Source organism: Lethenteron reissneri, chromosome 21 (assembly GCF_015708825.2).
Source record: "Lethenteron reissneri isolate LAM-NWPU_2019-01 chromosome 21, ASM1570882v1, whole genome shotgun sequence".
NCBI classification, from domain to species: domain Eukaryota; kingdom Metazoa; phylum Chordata; class Hyperoartia; order Petromyzontiformes; family Petromyzontidae; genus Lethenteron; species Lethenteron reissneri.
The window spans coordinates 10,504,105-10,513,825 of record NC_083799.1 but is presented as its reverse complement, the minus strand read 5'-3'; positions in this window follow the sequence as shown (position 1 = coordinate 10,513,825).

Sequence of the window (9,721 nt, the reverse complement as noted above, 5' to 3'; positions counted from 1 at the left end):
CAGACATCGTGTCGAACAATACGGGGTTGCAATGATTGAGGGTTGAATTAAGTCCGAGAGAAAGCCCCCCCGCTGTAAAATGCTGTTGGGTCCGGTCTAGAGAGAATAGTTCGGATGAGATCATTAATTAACAGGGAATACTTAGAAATGAAGCACATGGAGGTCTAGGTCATTCATTAAAATGTCTAGGAGATGAAGAGTTTTGGTTGAGCCATTAACAAAAAGGTTTAAAGATACAGAGATATAATATTCATTCCGGAGTTCTCGGCGTAGTGTATACAGTGTAACTTGTCCACGCCTTAGCTATTAGCTTTAGCTTATCTATATTTCTAAAAGGGACATTTGTGAATGTGTGTGTTCGAAATGTTTAGCATACTTCCCAACATGCAACAAACTAGAAATTTGCCATGTGGGTAGCTTCCAGACTGTACACAATGGAAAAAGTATAAACATAGACTTTTGTATTTGGGGGGGGGGGGGGTGCAATAATGGATATATTTTGCGCGGCAAGTGAGTGGTGACGTCACCTCTGTGATGTCACCCGCATGCGGTATCGTCTCGCAGTGTGCCTGTTGACGTCACGCATCCCCCCCACCCTCCGCGTAGGCCGTGTATTAATCCAAGACAAAAATCCAAGTCTCGGGCGAAGCCGGCTAGTAAAACGAGTTAATAAACAAATTCCTGCGGAGGGAGCTGGTAGTAACGTTGGGTTGCTCGCTCAATGGCCAGGGTCAACGGCGGCGTGGTGTATTCCGACTGTGAGGGCGGGCACAAGCCGGCGTGAGTAGATTAAACGTTCCTTCGGAGTGGGCAGGTAGGAACTTGGTTGGACAGCGCGGCGTTCAGGGGGGGGGGGGCAGTTGGATGTGTGGGCGTGTTTACCCTTCCCCCCCACCCTCCCCGAAATCGTCAACCAATCGCGGCGTAGCTCGGTGTTCGGTGGTGGGGTGCATGGGTGGGAGGAATTCCGGATATGCACGACAGACAGACAAATAATCCCTGGTAGGCAGTGTGGTACCTGTTGTTCCGACCTGTATAACACTCTAGGTAACTAAGACTCACACACACATACACTCACTCTCACACTCTCAGACTCACACTCTCAGACTCACACACACACATACTCTCACACTCTCAGACTCACATACACACTCTCAGACTCACACACACACCCTCATACTCTCAGACTCACACACACTCACTCTCACACTGTCAGACTCACACACACTCAGCGCGGCGTTCAGGGGGGGGGGCAGTTGGATGAGTGGGCATGTTTACCCTTCCCCCCCACCCTCCCCGACATCGTCAACCAATCGCGGCGTTGCTCGGTGTTCGGTGGGGAGGGGATTGCATGAGTGGGCGTGTTTCCACCCCACCTCTACCAATGGCGGCCCCGCTCGGTGTTTGGGGGGGGGAGTTGGATGATTGGGCGTGTTTACCTTCCCCCCCCACCCTCCCCGACATCCTCAACCAATCGTGTCCCTGCTCGGTGGTCGGTTGGGGGGGTGCATGGGTGGGCTGCATTCCGATGCACAACAGACAAATAATCCCTGGTGGGAAGTGTGGAACCTGTTGTTCCTACCTGTAAAACGTTGAGTTTTATAAGGGCACCACGGGGTGACCAGCCCCTCCTCACCCAGCCCCACCCCTCCCACCCCCCACCCAACCCCACCCTGCCCACCCAACCCCTCCCCACCCAGCCCCTCCCCATCCTCCCCACCCAGCCCCACCCACCCCTCCCATATTTGGAATGCACGACGGACAGAATAATCCCCCGTGGGCTGGTGTAACCAGGAGGTTACTACCAGTATAAATGAAACATAAATGCTTTGTCAATCCGCTGCTGGATGAAGGCCTCTACAACGCCGTGTGAGCCATGCCGGTTATCTGACCACACTCATCAGTGCTGATGAGTGTGGTGGTCGGGGTTGGAAATGTCCGGTTTCAAATATTACTTCGTCACTGGCTAACATCAGTTTGTTGAGCAGTGTGAACTTAAACGTAGGTATAAGCCCGATGCGAATCTTGTGAAACCAAACGGTTGAATAAACTCCCCCACACATAACCTGCGGTTACACATGAATAGGAGATGTAAAAACGTCACCACATTTGTCAATAACGCTGTCTTGTACAATTGACGAATGTGTATTGAGTGACAAATGTGTTTTTTTTTTGGGGGGGGGGGTGTTTCCTGGGCCACCACCACCAACGCAACAGCATCATCATAATCACTACCACCATAATATGTCTCATTTCAGGAGAGAGTTCATTAATAGCACGCGAATTTATTTCACCCTACGAGAACAAAAAATCAAACATCAAGGCGCGCGCCACAGTCACACAAATTAATCTCAACGCATATCCGACCACCCCCTCCAATGCCTTCCATCCGCCTGCCCTATAACCGGCCTCGGCCCCCGATGTTGACCGACACATACCGCCACCGATCAGACCCCGAGGAGGAACGCCAGCTGGCACCCAGGTGCCACGGAGCACACGACGCTTGCATTCTTCCCGTGCTGCTCCTCTTGCAGTTTGTTGTGGGGGGGGGGGGGTATTTCTCCCCTCCCCTCCCCTTGTTTCTCACTTCGGGAACCCAGAGATATTTGAGATCCAGACGTGGTATGTAAAATCTGTGCACGTGTTGATTGGTTTTGTGACAATTAGCCCATTCCATAATGAACTACAAACTGAGCAATCATTGGAAGGACGTTATTAACCAGGTAAAGTCTTAACTGACTGATGTTCCATCCAAGCTGCCTATGTCAGTTGTTATTTGGACTCTCTGTGTGTCTCTCTCTCTATGCCTCTCTCTTAGATCTCTCATGCTCACATGTCCGTTGCATTGCACTCTCATGCCTTTGGATTGCACTCTCATGCTCACAGGCCCTTAGGATTACACCCCTTGGGTTGCACTCCCTCGTCGAGGAGGCCACTCTTCTTTTTCTTTTCGACAGTTCCATGCTGATTTCTCACATTAACATAGCCACTTCCGTGCCCTCTAATTTATCACATTAACATCATGCTAATCTCTCACATTAACATATCCACTTTCGTGCCCTCGTTTAGGAGACCGCTCTCCTAGCTTACAGTTACACGCTAATTTCTCACATGAACATCACGAGCCCCGGCCACTTTTTTATGACCCTTGAGCTACACCAATTTCAAACCTTTTAAAACAGTCTGCCTCAGCAGCAGACCATGCTTTCCCACCTGATGACGGACGCTTGTGTTGCGCCCGAAACGTCGTGATTTATTTTTATTTTATACCTACGTGACTTTAACCGAAAGAACCAAAGAGTATGGGTTCCTGCAGTCACGAAGATTAGCTTTATGTAGTATTTAGCTTTAAGTGACTTAATGTGATGCGTTACTTTAACTGTGTGTGGTATTACCTTTGAATCGCTGCATCTTTTGAGAAACGTCAGTGGAGACAACAGCTTCGTCCGCATAATTGGGAGTTTCTCCAATTTTCTGGTTTGTAGAAAAGTATCCTCCCCGTAGAGGATAGTCAGTCTAAGACGTGGGCTTTCGCGACCAATATTATCCATAATAGAGGTTTTTTGGGGGGTTAGGTCGTGTAAATATATAAATGTCATTATTCCCCCCCCCCCCCCCTTTGCGCAAGAGCGCAGAAGTGTGGTCACCATATCTACGCCTCTATATAACAAACGAAACAGGTGGACTTATCCACAAATCTGGCTGTCCCCTAATGAAGCTCGTTGTAATTACTGGCGAAACATCGTACTCAGATTGTAAATGTTGTGGCTTAGTTCTCCAACACACCGGTGTGCTGTACTAGTGACGAATTGGCCACGTTCTGTTTACGTGATAAACCTTACTAGTTGGCTGTGTCGGGTGGTGGCGGGTTTTAACGACACATTTATATATTTACGCGATCTAACCCCCAAAAAAACCTCTATTATGGATAATATTGGTCGCGAAAGCCGATGTGTTATAGTCATTCCTGTTTTGCTGTATAGAACACCTTTTTATGAAAAGGTAAATATTTTCTGTGCTTTATAGCCGTGCATGGCAGACTGCTGGGGCAAGTCAAAGGCCAGAACGTATGTATGTGTGCGTGTTGAACTTCTTTAGCACCATACGTAGCCAATTGTGCTAATGGGAGGTGTGGGGGGGGTGCAGAGGGGAAGGAGAACGATGCACGCGAGGCCAACGCTATTTATTTTAAAGCTGAGTCAAACTAGGGGAGCTATTGGCAGTTTTCGATATCACTTGCCATTGATGTTATCCAATCCCAGGTCGCCGGGTACGTAACGCAGTCGGTTGATGCAGCCCCCCACATCACAGACGCACACACGGTGCCTCCTGGCAGTGCGTAAGATTGACAAACATCGAAACACGAGCGGTGTAACGATTAATCTCTCCCTAGAGAAGAATCGTTTCGTAAAGTCTACGGTACACGCATCACATCCGGCGTGTTCGAGATACATTTTTAGACGTGTGCAAAAAATGCCAGCAGGTCATGCGCGGGTGTCACGAGCATGTTGAAAGACGAGACGCTAAAAGGCGACAACAACAGCGACAAGAACAACAAATACTAATCTGTTCTCCAAATTAATTGCGGCAAATCAATGCATCGGCGGAGGGCTTTAAAATCATTCCGCAGGGGGGAGGGAGCATGGGACTTAAACGTCCATTCATTGACGAGACGCAGAGATTGTGCGACGCCACGACGTGTGATTCCTAAACACTTCCAATACAATTATGGAGGCTCTTCTAAAAGCTGCATCGACGCGGCGATGAAATGCACACGCTGCTTAAAGTTAACTCTTAGAGTACAGCAGGGTGTTTAGGCGTGTACTCGGTCTCACGCAATTATCTCGACATTCCAGCATGCGGTGCAAACTTCCGTCCAATTATAATTATTCAATAATGTGCGCGGTACCCTTTTTTACATTCTGTTAAGTTAATCAAACACTCACGATACATGCTAATTGTATGCTCAGAGCGAGCATAACTGCACGAACGAATTTCGATGTAAAGCTTTCGTGACTGCAGGGATTCATCTTCTTGGTTCTTTCGGTAAAGTCACGTAGAAGGGAAGTATTTTATTACTTCCCTTCTACGTGACTTTCGGTAAAGTCACGTAGAAGGGAAGTATTTTATTACTTCCCTTCTACGTGACTTTACCGAAAGAACCAAGAAGATGCACGAACGAAGCTGAAAAAAAGTTTTTGATTCTGAAATGCAATCATAGCAATCATTAGAAAAATAAATTATTTTAAAAAGTACCGTATTTTACAGATAATAAGACCCTTTGAAAAGCGAGAAGCACCTGAAACGTGAGCCCATTGTCAATGCAATTATACAAATAAGTTAGCACGCACACCGGACTGTAAGACGCACCCCTTAAATGCTCCTTTAGAACATGGGAGGCGAAGGGGGAGAGTGCATCTTATAATCCGAATAATACAGTATCACTAATAAAATGTAACAGATGTATTTATCGACTCAGAGAAGCCTCACTGAGCCATGGCACTCCCACAGGCTATGGGAATCTTTGCCAGCATGAGCAGCCGGTGGCAGCGGAGAGGTGCAACGTGGGGGCGCTCCAAGCACTCCGGGTCCTCGTGGAAGTCACTCTGCTGTGCTGCCCGGTCTCAAGGGAAGCGCGAGGTAAAACTCGGTGCTGTCGCAAATTTCTTAAAACGTGCAAGATCGGCTTGTTGTTGGCACGAAGAACAACAATACAAATCGGTAACAGTTTAAAGCGCAACGCGGCAGCTTGCAGATATATTCTTTGTTCCCTGGGCTCTAGCAGTAATGTTATGTATCACTGACTCTCAAGAATTGTCAGGAAGATGAGATGTTTGACCGATTCCATCAGATATTTTGGCCGATTTCCTTAATGAATAGCGTTGTGTGTGGGAGCAAACCGGTTTGCCCAGGAAAAACCCAAACAGCCGCACTGACGGGTTCACAAGCCATTACCTGGACTACCGTCACCTTCACAAATGTATGCGATTGACCATCCCTAGTCTTCAAAGTGCTGGATTATATGTGTAGTGACTGTGCTTGTCACTGTATGGTGCCGGGGCTTGCGAAGCCACCGCCGGTAATGTGTTGTCATTATGGGCAGCCCGGGTTACGGGGTGTAGTACCAACCCTAGTGGGGCTTGGGTGAGCGCTGGTCAGCGCGGAGGCACCACATACAGTGTGCGGTGCGGGCTCCCGGTGAGGGAGCGAGAAGGAGTGTCAGCCAGCCAGAGTTACGTTGGGGCATGATACGCTGGTTGACCTGCTGTCACGTGACCGGATGATATTGGAGGGGGGCCACCGGTGGACGGGGGACGCTGGGCGGTCACGTGGTATAGAAGAGCTCTCGGGGAGCATTCGGGAAAGAGCTCGAGAGTTCTAGAAGGTGGGCGGGGCGAGGGGCGGAGCTAGCCCCAGCCCAGGCCGATATAACAGGGGCCCCGTGAGGGGCTCGGGGTTCTTCGTGTTGCTGGTGATGAAGATCCACGTCGGGTAGAAGAAGCCTCTAGCCACGCGGTCCGGGACCCAGCTTGTGGTCTGGGCCGGGATAGCGAACCGTGTCTAGTTCTGCAGTAGCGTGGCTAAATGAGCATTCAATACCCAAGTGTAGGTTGTGTTATGTTATGTTGATTTATTGAATAAACTAGCTTATATACCCGGCATTGCCCGGGCCAATCATTTTTTTCAAAACTACTCTTAAAAATCTAACAGCAGTGCGTACTGACTGTGGTGGTACCTGTTATGATTACAGCAGTGCATACCAACTGTGGTGATACCTGCTATCACTACAGTAGTACATGCTGACTCTATAGCACTATTTATCGACTCTATTGCACAAAGTACTCACCTGACAGAGTGGCGTGGTGAGACCGAATCCCGTGCAGAGCCTCCGGCCTCGCCTAGATTGTCCAGCTGGCCGAGGTGGCACCTTGGCATGCTGGGGCTGGGCTGCTACCCCTGACCCCCCACCCCCCCCCCAGCCACGATCTACTCGGCCGCTCTGCAGTAATATCTACAGCCTATAGTGGTAGCATCTAGCGACTGTAAATAGTAGTAACTGCACGTATCGGGGTGGGGGGGACAGTTTAGTGTATTTTTATACCATTTTTTACGCGAAAGAAAATGTCCCCCTCCCACCGAAGGCGTGCGACTTGGCATGGGCCGTCCCCCCACCAAAGGCGCGTGAGTTGGTATGGTCGTGCATGCGTCATAAATAAATAAATAAAGAGATAGCACACAAAAATCGCATTAAATCGCTAATTAAAGTAATTTAAAGTTGACGGATGTGAAAAAGTTATAGCGCTTGCTCACGGCGGGGCTTACGGAACTTGGTGAATTTAATTTTAACATTAACCCCACCGTTGGAGAGCCAGATCCTTCGCAAGCGCGCGAACACACACAAAGCCACAGACAATTGACTTTTAAAAAATATAGCGTTGCTCCCAAGACAACGTCTGCAACTCAGTTGGACTCACTTCACATTGAATATTCAAATTTGGGTGGTGGCCAATGTATTCCTGTTAATCTAACAGATTGTTGGAAGGATTGGTGAGTCATGCAGAGATAAGCAATGTAATTAGGTCCGCACCTCTGATTTGCACGGTTGGCTACGTATAAGGTGCAAAATAAATCAAATATACATATAGGACGCAGTAGTGCAAGTATGTAATATTTATTCCATCGTATTCATGGGTTTTGTCCTAGCACCCTGCTTTCTTCCAGTACGAAACTAAATCTCAAAAAGGAATTTGCCAAACATCCCAAAGCAAGGCTCTCTTGATAATTTATTTGGAGTTGGTAGGACCCTCATTGATAGACAACTATGTGAAAATAATAATGCTGAGACAGTGGCTCTTTTCACCACCAGCATTAGAACCATGTTTCACTATGAATTAATTTTTATTAAATGTATATTGTCAGCATCGTTTCATTATTTCTATTTTCTAGCGAAGCAAGCAGACTTGGACACATTTTTACAATCAAATGGGCCCAATGCATAACTGCATGTATTAGTCGTGTTGTAATTCTTCCAGTATTTATGTACAGTGAGGGAAAAAAGTATTTGATCCCCTGCTGATTTTGTGCGTTTGCCCACTGACAAATAAATGATCCGTCTATCATTGTAATGGTAGGTTTATTTGATCAGTGAAAGACAGAATAACAACAAAAACATCCAGAAAAACGCATGTCAAAAATGTTATAAATTGATTTGCATTTTAATTAGGGAAATAAGTATTTGACCCCTCTGAAAAACATGACTTAGTACTTGGTGGCAAAACCCTTGTTGGCAATCACAGAGGTCAGACGTTTCTTGTAGTTGGCCACCAGGTTTGCACACATCTCAGGAGGGATTTTGTCCCACTCCTCTTTACAGATCTTCTCCAAGTCATTAAGGTTTCGAGGCTGACGTTTGGCAACTCGAACCTTCAGCTCCCTTCACAGATTTTCCATGGGATTAAGGTCTGGAGACTGGCTAGGCCACTCCAGGACCTTAATGTGTTTCTTCTTGAGCCACTCCTTTGTTGCCTTGGCCGTGTGTTTTGGGTCATTGTCATGCTGGAATACCCATCCATGACCCATTTTCAATGCCCTGGCTGAGGGAAGGAGGTTCTCACCCAAGATTTGACGGTACATGGCCCCGTCCATCGTCCCTTTGATGCGGTGAAGTTATCCTGTCCCTTTAGCAGAAAAACAGCCCCAAAGCATAATGTTTCCACCTCCATGTTTGACAGTGGGGATGGTGTTCTTGGGATCATAGGCAGCATTCCTCCTCCTCCAAACACGGCGAGTTGAGTTGATGCCAAAGAGCTCCATTTTGGTCTCATCTGACCACAACACTTTCACCCAGTTGTCCTCTGAATCATTCAGATGTTCATTGGCAAACTTCAGACGGGCATGTATATGTGCTTTCTTGAGCAGGGGGACCTTGTGGGCGCTGCAGGATTTCAGTCCTTCACGGCGTAGTGTTACCAACTGTTTTCTTGGTGACTATAGTCCCAGCTGCCTTGAGATCATTGACAAGATCCTCCCGTGTAGTTCTGGGCTGATTCCTCGCCGTTCTCATGATCATTACAACTCCACGAGGTGAGATCTTGCATGGAGCCCCAGGCCGAGGGAGATTGACAGTTCTTTTGTGTTTCTTCCATTTGCGAATAATCGCACCAACTGTTGTCACCTTCTCACCAAGCTGCTTGGCGATGGTCTTGTAGCCCATTCCAGCCTTGTGTAGGTCTACAATCTTGTCCCTGACATCCTTGGAGAGCTCTTTGGTCTTGGCCATGGTGGAGAGTTTGGAATCTGATTGATTGCTTCTGTGAACAGGTGTCTTTTATACAGGTAACAAGCTGAGATTAGGAGCACTCCCTTTAAGAGTGTGCTCCTAATCTCAGCTCGTTTCCTGTATAAAAGACACCTGGGAGCCAGAAATCTTTCTGATTGAGAGGGGGTCAAATACTTATTTCCCTCATTAAAATGCAAATCAATTTATAGCATTTTTGACATGCGCTTTTCTGGATTTTTTTGTTATTCTGTCTCTCACTGTTCAAATAAACCTACCATTAAAATTATAGACTGGTCATTTCTTTGTCAGTGGGCAAACGTACAAAATCAGCAGGGGATAAAATACTTTTTTTCCCTCACTGTATGAGTGTATTGCTGTGAGTTTATGGTAGTGTGTTGTTAGGGTCATAATGCAGCATCCTAGTACATAAAACATAACATT